Source organism: Dreissena polymorpha, chromosome 1, assembly GCF_020536995.1.
Source record: "Dreissena polymorpha isolate Duluth1 chromosome 1, UMN_Dpol_1.0, whole genome shotgun sequence".
NCBI lineage: Eukaryota > Metazoa > Mollusca > Bivalvia > Myida > Dreissenidae > Dreissena > Dreissena polymorpha.
This window is the reverse complement of record NC_068355.1, coordinates 65,914,903-65,927,945: the sequence shown is the minus strand read 5'-3', so window position 1 is coordinate 65,927,945 and position 13,043 is coordinate 65,914,903.

Here is a 13,043-nt window from a genome sequence, read left to right as displayed (position 1 = left end):
ACCAATATCTAATTACATTAATTTTATGTCTGACGAATAAAGACGTTCTCCCTAGTTCTCCATATATAAAGTTATTCTGTGTTTGCCTTCGGACTCCTAATAATAATTTGCAATAATTTAAATGTATTCTTTCTATCTTTATATTGCTCTGTAAACCCCATATTTCGGACCCTTAACTTAAAACCGGATAAATTAATCTATCAAACATTTCTAATCTGTGTTATAATGTAATGTTATAAAATGTCGATAGATATTGTCTAAATTTAACAATAGCTTTCAATGATTGTTCACACAGACTATCAAACGTTTTAGAAAAAGAGCCCCCTGAGGAAAAGACAAAGCCCAAATATGTTAAGTTATCAACAATTTAATACGTTGTTATTATATAAGAATCTCATATTATGTCTAAGTCTTCCTTCTTTAAAAAAAAACCATGACTTTAGTTTTTTGTGTATTAACCGTTAACTTCCATCGATCACAGTATTGCTTAAACAAATCTAATCCTTTCTGTAAACCAGTTTCACTTTCTGAAAACAAAACAATATCGTCGGCATATAACATTATGAGTAATTTTAAGGTGTCTAAATTTATCCAATCATAATTATTTGTCGCAAATATTCCTAAATGTCATTCAAATACATCGCAAATAAAAATGGAGACAATGATTCAGCCTGACGTACCCCTAACAGGCATGTAAAACTATCGCTAACCTCATGGTCATAATTTACCCTTGACTTAACAATACTATACATTGAACGGATAATGTTGAATATTTTCCCTCTAATACCTAGCTTTATCAGTTTTTACCACAGAATATCTCTTTCTATGTAATCAATTGCTTTTGTTAAATCTATAAATGCTACAAATAGTTTCTTTTTCTTATTTTATAAATGCTTTATTACATTATGCAGTATAAAATATTATCTATTGTGTGTCATGATATATATTCTTATAAGATGATGCATTTATATTGTATGAAGTATAATAAGATTATAATTAAGTTCCTTTTAAGATAGTTTTGTTGCTATGGGAAACTGTACACAGTCATCCCTGATTATTTCAGACTAACACATAATTATGTCCATGTAATAAGTAAACTAGTTTGTTGCTATGGGATACTTTACACAGTCATCCCTGATTATTTCAGACTAACACATAATTATGTCCATATAATGAGTATACTAGTTTGTTTTTTATACCCTTATGTACCGCATGGTGCACGTTAACCTTTAATATCTCTTCAATCTTTGAAGGAAAAATATCCAGTCCTCAAGACTGATAATAAATTCCTTTACTGTAAGTGAACCAAAGGGATGAACATAATCGTGTAATACGACGTAACGCAGTTCAGAAATATTGCTTATGGTAGGTGCTCGTTACGTGTGCAAGGACATCGACATTTGTATCAGTATATCTATGTTTGTTTAACTGCTTATTCCGTTCTGCATCATTTTAAATGCAAGTAAACTTTCCAAATCGTTTTTACGATACGTTTAGTATCTCTCAGTGTGTGTAATGTTATTGAAAGTATTATTCCGTTTTTCCCTTTTTTATTTGAACCCTTCAACACTCTTTCGGGTTTTTCAACCAAAGCATCAACGTATTATACTTTGTGGTGTTTGTTGGATCGCAAGTGCATTGCGTTTACGATGAATATGGTGTTATAAGGTTTTGACAAAAGTTTATAGACGATACGCATTTAATATAAAATATGTAAGTGCGATAACCACTTCATAAAGCAAAATTCATTATATGTATTGGTGTTCACACATTAATTGACGATAAGAAAGGTTTATTATATAAGTTAGTAAGTGAAGTAAGTTAGTAAATAGTTTATTATAGCTAAATGTGCAATATAACAAAACATCATTTTTATATATATAAACAAATGTTTTTCGCTCGAACCGATTAGCCTATAAGTCACCAAAACAGGATATTTCACATTATATACAATAGCACAACATACACTGATACATGTGGATACTATATTACGTATACGAATATAAAATATGTATGGGAATTTATGTCGATGTTTAACTTATTCAGAACTATGCATAGCTAACAAGTAGTATTTTTTAAATGCTATAACAATAAATTTAGCCCAGTTTTCGTGGACATAAAGACATTAGTATATTCAGTTTAATAATAGAATTGTGGTTCGGAAGCTCAGATGATATCTTAAAATTCGTTGAATGCGTTATTTGTTCGTTTAGGGTGCACGGAAACTGAATGACTTGCTTTAACTGTTTCGCAACAATAAGCCATACGTTATTTAGCTCCAAAGCGAAACAAAGAAAACAGAATTACAGATTCGCAATTGGACAATTTATACAGTCTTATAAGACTGCTGAAATTGATTTTTTTTCTTATTGCAGTGTATTTCTTACTCATTAACGTGGGTCGTTTGAACCGATGGAACACGTATCTTTAAGCATACTTGGTATAATCACAAGTAAATGCAACAAGTTTGCGCTTAAGACAACAATTGCACTCTGTAGCAAACAAATTTCACCACCGCGGGAGAATTTTAGCAGCATACAGTTAATTGCATTCCTGTGTAAATGCAGTCTATTTCCTTATGAGATGCACTAGAAATCTGACATCGACCGTTGATACCTAATGACTTATACATGCTATTCAGGCACTCTTCGTGCAAATATTTGACGTGTGTCAAGCATTGCCTTGTCTAAATTGTGTTCAAGTGGGGAAAATCAAGGTTCCTGGGACATATTCAAAATATAAACTCTTATTATCATTTGTTCTTTTGCATCGCTCTCACTTTTGTCATAAACTTGATGAAACTTGGATAGATTGTTTATCTAGACAATATATAGGCTTTGTGGTAAAGCATTATGCCACTTGATCAATCCTTAAAAAATAAATGTGTGCCCACCTTAGAAGGCACCTTTATAACTCAATCTTGCTTAAAAGTGTTAGAAAGTAATCCAAAAAAATATTGATCAAATTAAAATCTGGCTAAATTGAGTACAAAAAAGATCACCGACGTAAATCAACATAATTGTATTATCATTTTAAGGCCTTTTCGGTCAAAGGTCAAAATTCATTCAACAATGGTTTAACATTTGGTGGCTAGGTAAAAGTAAAAAAAACACACAACAGCAATACGTTGTTTGAGGTACCAGATTCAGATTTCGGACGTGTTTAAAGGAGCGGATGCAAAAAAAGACTAGAACCGGATATGCGAAAATTATTTACTCCTAAGGGTTAATAAATTATGGTAAATTCTATTAAACTATTTACACATAACGATCGTAAGATACTACAACTTTCTTTGGACAATATCAACGTCGATTCAGTTCTGAGGAAATTAAATTTTACAATTGAACGTTAGAAAAGTTGCTGAGTGCATTCTATAATTCAAATAGTTAATAAGGTACTATTTTCATGAATATAAGACAATCTTGAATCATATTAACTAAGACATACTGTAGTTCTAAAACACTCATATCAAACACGATCACAAACTTTTTGTTTGATGTTTTTTGGTTTAATAAGATTTGATTATCTAACGCAAGCATGTTTACAAATATGTTCACCAAAGTTAAGTTTATGAAAGCAACAGAAAAAAACTAAATCCAAATTTAGGAAACAGTGATTGAGAGTGTATTTATATTTTTAATAAAAATTGGTAGTCTTTCAAATGCTATATATGGACGAAGGCAAGCACCTGTCGATATACATATATATTCTCTTGAAGCAGCAGTAAAATGAGTTTGATATTTTCAAGAACAATTTTATTTCACTTTTATTGTACAAGAGCAATATTTGTTTAACGTTTGAGTGCACTTGAAGCAGGATTTAATGATGATAGAACTTAATTTTCACTCACATTTTAAATGTGTCAAGGATTGGAGATGCGTTTAGTGTAGGTTTAAACTGTGTGATATTTAAATATAAGGCACCGCTGGTATTGGTTACATTTAATATAATAGCTTCCATACGCGAATGATAAAATCCTGCTTTAATGTAGAAGTTACATATGCATTTCAATAGACCTCACTTTCACAATGGTTATATCAAAATGATCAACACATGCACTTATTTATTACATTACTACGCGCAATCTGAATTTGCCTAAACGATATGACATTCTAAGCAAGGGATGATTTATGCGTTGTTTTAAATTGTATTTGAATACGAAGGCATCGTGCACTGATTATAATTAATGTATTAAGTCAGATATTAAAACGCAAGACGTAATACCTAAACATTGCATTATTGGTAGCATTATTTTGTTTATTGTCTTTGAGAATCACGAGTTCCTTGATGAAGCATATTTATTGATTTCTTTTATTCTTATATTGTAACATATAAACTTAAGAAGCATGTTAAATCCACACACACGTGGTGCAAACAAAACACATTTGTAATAAAAAAATCGTATTCAGGATTGTCTGTTAAACTGTAGGTATTAATATACGTGCCAATTCATAGGTTATTTTATTAAAACCCAATATATAGGCATAACACATAGATTTTAGCTTTGAAAGTGGCAATTTGTTAATGTTAACATTTACACCGGATGACCGCCTTCAAACTGTCCACGCAAATAATCTAGGCTTTGAAACGTTTGAAAGTTTATTAAGTATTTTCCCTTAATTACCAATTTCATCTGTGAACTTCAAAGATATCGACGTGTAATATTTTTTAAATATACCATATAAACAACACTATTTGCTACTATTAAGAAGCAGTAACATGTATTCACTGTTAATGATAATTAAATATAAAAAAACATCTAACAGTATTTGTAATAGCATTGCTCTCATTGTTGCCTTAATGATGTTCGTATACTGAACTGTATCATTTTTACTATAAATTTAATGTTAATATCAACCGAACTCCAGATGTATCAGCAGGATATAAAACGTAATAGATTAATACATGATTGGATCATTACGTCTATAAGATTAATTACAAATACGGGTATTACAATGATAAATATTGCGACATAACAGGAAAAGACGAGAAACAACTCAACAATCTTAAAATGACCTAAAAGCTCTTTAAATATAACACTAGGATGACTCGTGGCAGAATAAAAATGCGGACGATACCGTTGTAGGTATTTAAATAAGTCGGTTAAGTATATTTTTTACATTACTCGTATGTTCGGATTCAACTCGTTTGATGCGAAGCTTTTAGTTTAGGTTTAAGAGGTGCGTGTTCACATCTTGTGTATGACATAACTATGTATTTCAGAGGAAGAATACGACAAATGCATCTACAAACCTTCCACATATGCAATTAATCATTACAGTTTTGCTAAAAATGAAATGTTCACTTATATGATGCTTTTGTAATTGAATAACTTGATATCGTGCTGATGTCGTAATGTGCTGTCTCTAAATGATACTAGATTTGATTCGTTTGGATATAATAACATGTTGTTGTTGTTATTATTAATTGATAACATGTCGCAGTTGAGTATTTATAAAACAGATACTTCTAATAATAGGATAACAAATCCTGTTTGAAACGTTGAATGTTATTTCACTTTTATCAATATCCTTAAAATGTTAAGCGTTTTCATCCGTTTATGTCTTGTTGACAAATATCACATTATTTTGTTTAAAATAATGTCCTCAACGTCAAATAAAGCCCGTCCGTAAACAAATTTTAGACTTAATCAGCTTGTTTTTGTGACGTGTTTGGGATGTTGGAAGACAAATCGGACTTTTGATTTCATACCATTTCATTTTTTGCATTTCATTTTTTGGATTTAACTTGTTTGGGAACGCTGACCTGCTAACATAATGCCCTAATTAGTTAAATACCTATGGCCAGGAATTGTCACCTTTTGACGAGCCCTTTTTCATACTAAAAGCAGAATCGCATAGCAACAGAATAGGCAGGAATAACGCAGATATGAAAATAACATATTCACAGATGAGTACATTTTTATAGACGTAAAAATACATGAAAACATAAATTAATTATATTAAATCAAACTTCAAATCAGTAGAGCTTACAATTAGCCGACAATGACAATGTACAGTATTGTCGCCACTTTTTGCAAACTATATAACCACATACGTTAATTTATAAGATGTGAAAATCCAAAGAATAAGCAAATTGAGAACGGAAACAACAAATGCATTAAATACTATTGATAGGTTGTTGTATGTTTTGTAGTTTGTATACAAAAAACGTGCATTGTTAATAATAATATTTACCTATTCCGAAAATCACACACATTTAAACACTGCCATATCAAAATAAGAAACATACAAACAAGGATTCCGTCTTTTTAACCTATTATTTAATGTAGTCAATTTTGATCGTTTTCTGCCAACGGAGAGAAAATAATAGCTGATGTATTCCCTATTGAAATTTCCACGCAATGCATTAACAAAGTCATGTCATTTTATCAATAATATAATTGTTTGTTTCCTTGCGTATTTCTTTCTGAATAATTGTATCACTGTTACCATTTCGGTGTATGCACCATTCGTACTTGCTTACAGTCGAGCTTTCCATATCATTTAACACTTTTAGTACCAACGATGTTGAAATAGTGTTCACAATATGTTATTTCTTGCTACTTATGTATTAAGGCCGGTCCAAAATCTTCACGGAAATAAAACAACGACGTTTGTTGTTCATGTTATTGGATCGAAATTGCATTCCGAAGACGTATTGTAATATGTTGTTAAGCTGTTATTTGATTCAGCCCGCATTATGTCGATATCATCATTTTATTTTAATAGAAAACAAATGTCGGTGTGTATCGTGTTTTAGATTGTAACATTATTTTGTATTTCGGAATCTATATTCGAAAAGCAAAGTGTAAAACATATGAAAACGTATCGTTACGATTGTAAAAAGTATTTTTTTTTAAGTAGAAAGTAGGAATCTTAATCACAAAGTGTCCAGTGTATAATGACAGTAGTGATGGCGATTTTTATTACCACGCGCGTAATAACATATTATCTTAACAAACTTACGTACCATTCATGGTTTTTGTAAATATTGATTTAAATAGTTGGCTTATCCATTAGAAGAATTCATGTGTCTGAGAACATTCGTGCCATTTAATGCGATAATCTCTCTATCCGACACCATTTCCTTTTGTGGTACAAAACTTACATGATGATAGGGGTAATGTTGTATTATCAATCCTGTCGGTTTATATCAAGCGATTGTATTCGTATTGTACCGATGAACTTTGACTATATATTGTTTACTTGTATGTAAATGATAAAAGGAGTTTTGTCGATATACCAATTAAAACCACGAAATTTCAAACATAAAAAATGCAAATTAATAAGGCATAAAGAAAACGTTTTGCAAAGTAAGAGATTTTTTTTTAAACTAACTCTTTTTGATAGGAAAACGTGTAGCATGTTTTACAACTGCCATACTTCTACTTTAAAACCTGCATTTTATCGCGTTTAAACATTCCATCATATGCAAACCTTTAGATTGTCGCTATGTGTTGAAAACCAAAAATGACGAAGTTTCAATCGTCGAAACTGACACAATGAGGCGTTTATCATGAACACTGTTCCTTTTATCTGACAATTATGGGAATGTTGAAGGAACTGGTATTTTACTGGTTTGTATATCACTAAAAGAATCGTTTGTTATGTTATTAAATGACTTATTATATATTATAAATGTCAATGGTTGATTTGACTTGTTACAGGCGGTTCATTATATTTACACTATCTCTTAGTTTTAACATGCATGCCAATGCAACAATTTAACAATGTTTTTATTTGTTTTATATATTTTTTGTTAAACGGAATGCTGTATGTATGCATCAATATGACACACATACTATGCTAAAGCGTCATATTTATGGTAACATCTAAGAGTTATATCGTTATAAAACAATTATTCGTTAGAAAACAAACGCTGAAAATATTTATGTTTATAAAAAAACGAGTTCATTTATATAAAAACTTGTTTTAAACAGTACAGGCAATGCAAGCAGGTACAATCCAAAATATAAAATATAATCATTGTCGTGAAAACGCTTGGGTAAATAAAATTAGCCTACTACTGTTAAAGAAATAACAAATAAAATCTCAAAATAATACTTTGTTTAAAAAGACTGCACAACCATAAGTGGATTGGAAATTAAGAGATGAATATTTCTGACACGACTTGTTTAATGTCGTGATATACAATAAAGTGCGTTTTATTGGAAGAGTTTAAAAAATGTGTTTTCGGCGACAGCAAAATTAAACAGTGAATGGTTCTCAATATTTTGTACCGTAAGAAACGTCTTGGCGATTTTATTTTTGTAAAAAGACATCATTGACACGATAAAATAGACCATATTCTGACAACGGAAGAAGGCATGTAAGCAAAAATAAATTCTGCGTTGTAGTGGCAAATAAGTACGATGCCCAATAGATTGTTCACAATGGTAGGCTAACCATGCAAAACATAATGGTAGTTTAACAGTGCGAAACATATGACATGATAAACAATCTATTGAATTACCCTTAACGATATCATGGTATTGGCAAATGATGATTCCCGTGTGTTTTCATTTTTAAGACGTATAGAGTACATAAACCTCAATAGATAATCACGAATATTGTTTGTTATTACTAATTGGAAAAAGAAAAACTATAATATATAAACATCGCATCAATGCATATTGTTAATGGTCTCTCTTTGCAGGTTTGTTTCATGACCCCTTGGCTATCAAATCAATATCCTTATTTGACATAAAGGCAAAGTTGGTACAGTATAATCACTTAGATAATATTTGGTTATAAAGAAGTACTAGTATGCAACCATATCTTACTAGCTGTAGATTTGCATGTATTTTTGAACACGTGCTTGACAATATTGTTCGCAAACCAAACAATAACGAACGTATTTGTCATCCTGCTTGTTTCGCAAACTTTGGAATAATATGAAAATTGTATCGTTAGACTTTCAAGAATTATACAATACGCAATAACAACAAGATAATATCCAATCATAAAAGAAATCATCTTCACTTTTGTATCTAGTATTCGTATTGTGTGTGTACATTTTGTTTTTTTAATGACGTAAGTTTAGCCTGAAATACAATGTCAAGTCGTTTGTTCTATTTATAACTTCATAATTATCATTGATTGAAACATTATTATTAATACCACTTACAATTATTATTGGCTATACTAGAAGTATTCAAGTTTATGCACATGTTCATTTAATATACAATATCAAGTATAAAGCATGCATGTGGTTGAGGCCATGGTTAACGTTACCTCATATCGAACATCATGATCAATTTATAATGTTTTTCATGAATAATCAATCAACAATAAAACAAATTTATAAAATAAGTATAAGTGATACCTCCGCGATGGTATATCCCTTGCATTTTATATTTTCTTGAATGACAATTATAAAAAGGGCATATTAACCCTTTCAGTGCGGGAACCGAATTTTAGAGGCCTTTGCAAACAGTTTGGATCCAGATGAGACGCCACAAAACGTGGCGTCTCATCAGGATCCAATCTGTTTGCTATTCTGATGGTATTCTTTGAAAAAAATCGATGAAAATGCTCATTTTAGAAATTCAGCAGACGACATTTTAGCAGACGACAAATTTCCCAGCATGCAAAGGGTTAATGTCTAAGATCAATGACCCTCAATTGACTCATCTCTAGAAGACGTGTGTTTTCTATTCCAATGACCCTCAATTGACTCATCGCTAGAAGACGTGTGTTTTCTATTCCAATGACCCTCAATTGACTCATCGCTAGAAGACGTGTGTTTTCTATTCCAATGACCCTCAATTGACTCATCGCTAGAAGACGTGTGTTTTCTATTCAATCGTTGATTGTGGATGAATCTGGACTCTTTTGTAATGTGCAACACAAGTTTGGTTTGAAAATAAGTCAACAGAATTGATTGACTTTTAAAGATAATTAGTAGCAAACATCGGTAGCAATAATAAATATACGACCAGTCCTTATAACGTTGCTATGATGAAATACTTGTTTTTAAGACATTTGATTAAAACAATAATTTAAATGTCAGCAAGTATGAAATCCCATGTGTATCGGCATGAGACACAGTTTTATATTATAAAAGTGATAAAACCGGAGTAATTACCTTGATAAGGCCAAGGAACAACATACAAAAGATAAAGAGAAAACTCAGTTGTACTTTTTATAACAGGAAGTGAAAAGAACAGTTCGAATACTACACATGACCATGGTTTCGACTGAATTGCCACTTGGAGGAGTTTGTCATTGTTGTGTATTGTGTCCGATGCAGACCTGAACTGAATTTATCACACTTTATTTCAAAGGTAAGACATTTACTGAAGGAAGCCTTTCAAATATGCTTTTAATCATTATAATTTCACTGAAGCTGTTATGTATTTATTCATTTTGTTTTTATATTCAAATTGTCTGTATCACTTTATATGTACTTGATTTCTTCACATTCTATCAAAAGATTAACTTAAGTTAATACGTTTGAATATTTCACATTTTTTAGTTTAATTGTTTAAGTTTTATATTAAATTACAATAGATTTTTTCATTCGAATTTGAAAAGTGTTTTAAAATCTATATCATGTTTCATTTTGCTCCGCGTGTAATACAACTATTACGAATATTCATCTCTCAACCGTGATAAAAACTTTTGCGTTCGACTGACCAATCGAAATTGTTAAATTTTGACGATCTCAATGTTATCGTAAATTGTTAAGATTATTGTTGTTTAAACGCATGTTATAATGTTATAGAACATATATGACAATCAGATAAATATACATATATGAGCAAAAAAAGTCGGTATAATTTAGATTTTAATATGTGTGAGCTATATGAAATTCATAGTATGTCTGTTAAACGAGACATTGACACATTTACATAAAAGATGCCAAAATGAATAGTCGCAAAGTGGACAGAAATAACGCACCCATCACAATAACATATTTCACGGTGAATTTTGTTACATATAATAACTTGAATGTGTGTGAAAATGTGCATTTTATAATGACTGAAATTTAGAAGACAGGATAAGATGGATATTCGAGAGAATATGCAAAAAATAAACATAACAATTAATTAAGTGAAAATAAAAACACCATATGCATTAGGTAATTCAGATAAATTAATGCGATAATTTGCATGTCAACTTTCTTTTATATTTGTTCGTTTATATTTTGTACGAAGAATAAAACACTGCAATTCAAAAATAAAAACAGCAATACAAACCGAGGATACCAATAAGCATGGACCATTTTAGATTTTGGTTTACCTCGGTTATTTTCTGCAAACGGGGCAGAATGGAGGGCTTCTAACTTACTACTTATTCCTTTCTTCATAATTGTATCACTGTTTCCATACCTCTGTGAGCACCGTTCGTTCTGTTTCACTTGGAGAAGTTGACGTTGTCATTTCTTTAATATAATACGTGTAATGTATACACTGTTTACTGCCGGTATTGTTGACATTAAGGTGAGCGTTATTCGTAACTGTTCGGGGCACATCAATACTAAGTATAAAAAAAAAAGCATCAACGTCTGTTGTGAATCATTGCATGTTATTGGATCGCATTAGCTTTTCGTAGACAACCAGGACCTCATTATCATAGAAAGCAAATATAAGCAGAGACGTTGCTTGGAATTCATATAGATTCGAAATCGAAGTTCCGAAAAAAACATTTCACTACCGTATTTTAGATGTGATTTGTATTATCAACTAGCGCGTACAAATCTAATTTCAAAAGCAAAGTTTACAACATATCAAAACAGGAAGTCATTCTTATAAAATTATTTTATCGTATAGCACGTGTGAATCAGAATACCAAAAGCAAAGTGTAGATCATATGAAAGCGGTTGTAAATGCGAACTTTATTTCCACAAGCGTAGTATAAATTATTCGTTCCTGAAACCATAGGCTTGATTTGAGAAATATACACATACACAGTTGATTGATCAAGCTCAGGAATGCATTTGTGCATGTGTACAGTATTATGATAGCAGTGCGATGTCCGCTCTGGCCGACACTATTCCTGAGATGCCTTGTGAGTTTTACGAAACTTAGCTACTTGATGAATCAAAATTATTGTAAATATTGTTATTATATATCAAGTGCCCATGCCAAGTGGAAATAAACTGTATCAACCTTTTAAGTTTTCCTAATTATATAATATAATTATTCATTTTTTCTGCAGCAATATGCTTAATATGGTACAAAGTTTATAAAACAGGATGAATATAAGAAATTAGTTGTACATTGTAAATCAATACTCAAGCTTTTGACACGTATGGCAAAATGTTTGTTTTCTATGAGGGTAATACGGTGAATAATTTACATTTCGCAACTCGAATGCATGTTGGGTTTAAACATTCCCTTGAAAGATTGTCTGATAGACACATGGACTGAATACGACTGAGGAGGTCAAAGTTGTGTGGATTAAAGAGGCGAGTAAGGCATTTTCAAATATTATTAAATGAAACGTTTTGCTTTACTATTAAATACAGTAAGTATTTGTAGGAACTAACGATACTTTTAATATACTCTGCTATTTATCTTCATTATTTTCAATTGTATAAGACACATTTACTTCTTTCGCAAATACAGATAATCACACGGACTTTACGTGTTGATTTCGCCAATAAAATAAAGCGCAAATCACATACATACAGTCTAAAAGATTGCTCTAATTTATCTAATAGATGATGTAGAATTGAAGTTTATTTTTATAGACGCTTTAAAAACTCAGACTTAATAAGACATTAAAAATCAATTTAGACCGAGTATCTGTGTGTTTACTTTTAATCGCAGATTGATAAATTGTTTAGAGATGATAATTCATTTATGCGTTAAAATTGAATTGTTAATGATGATTTCGGATAAATATAGACAGGTGTGGCTTTACGAAAAAATCCAATAAGGTTCGGTAAGCCTCAAAGTTTTCCTTTTTAATTACATGCTCAAATTCGTTTTCATGTTGTCTATTTGTATTTGATGTCAGTTACATGTTCTGTGTAATTTAAATACAGGCCTAACTCGTGATGGTTCGGCTGAATTTCTGCGCATGTTCCCGCAA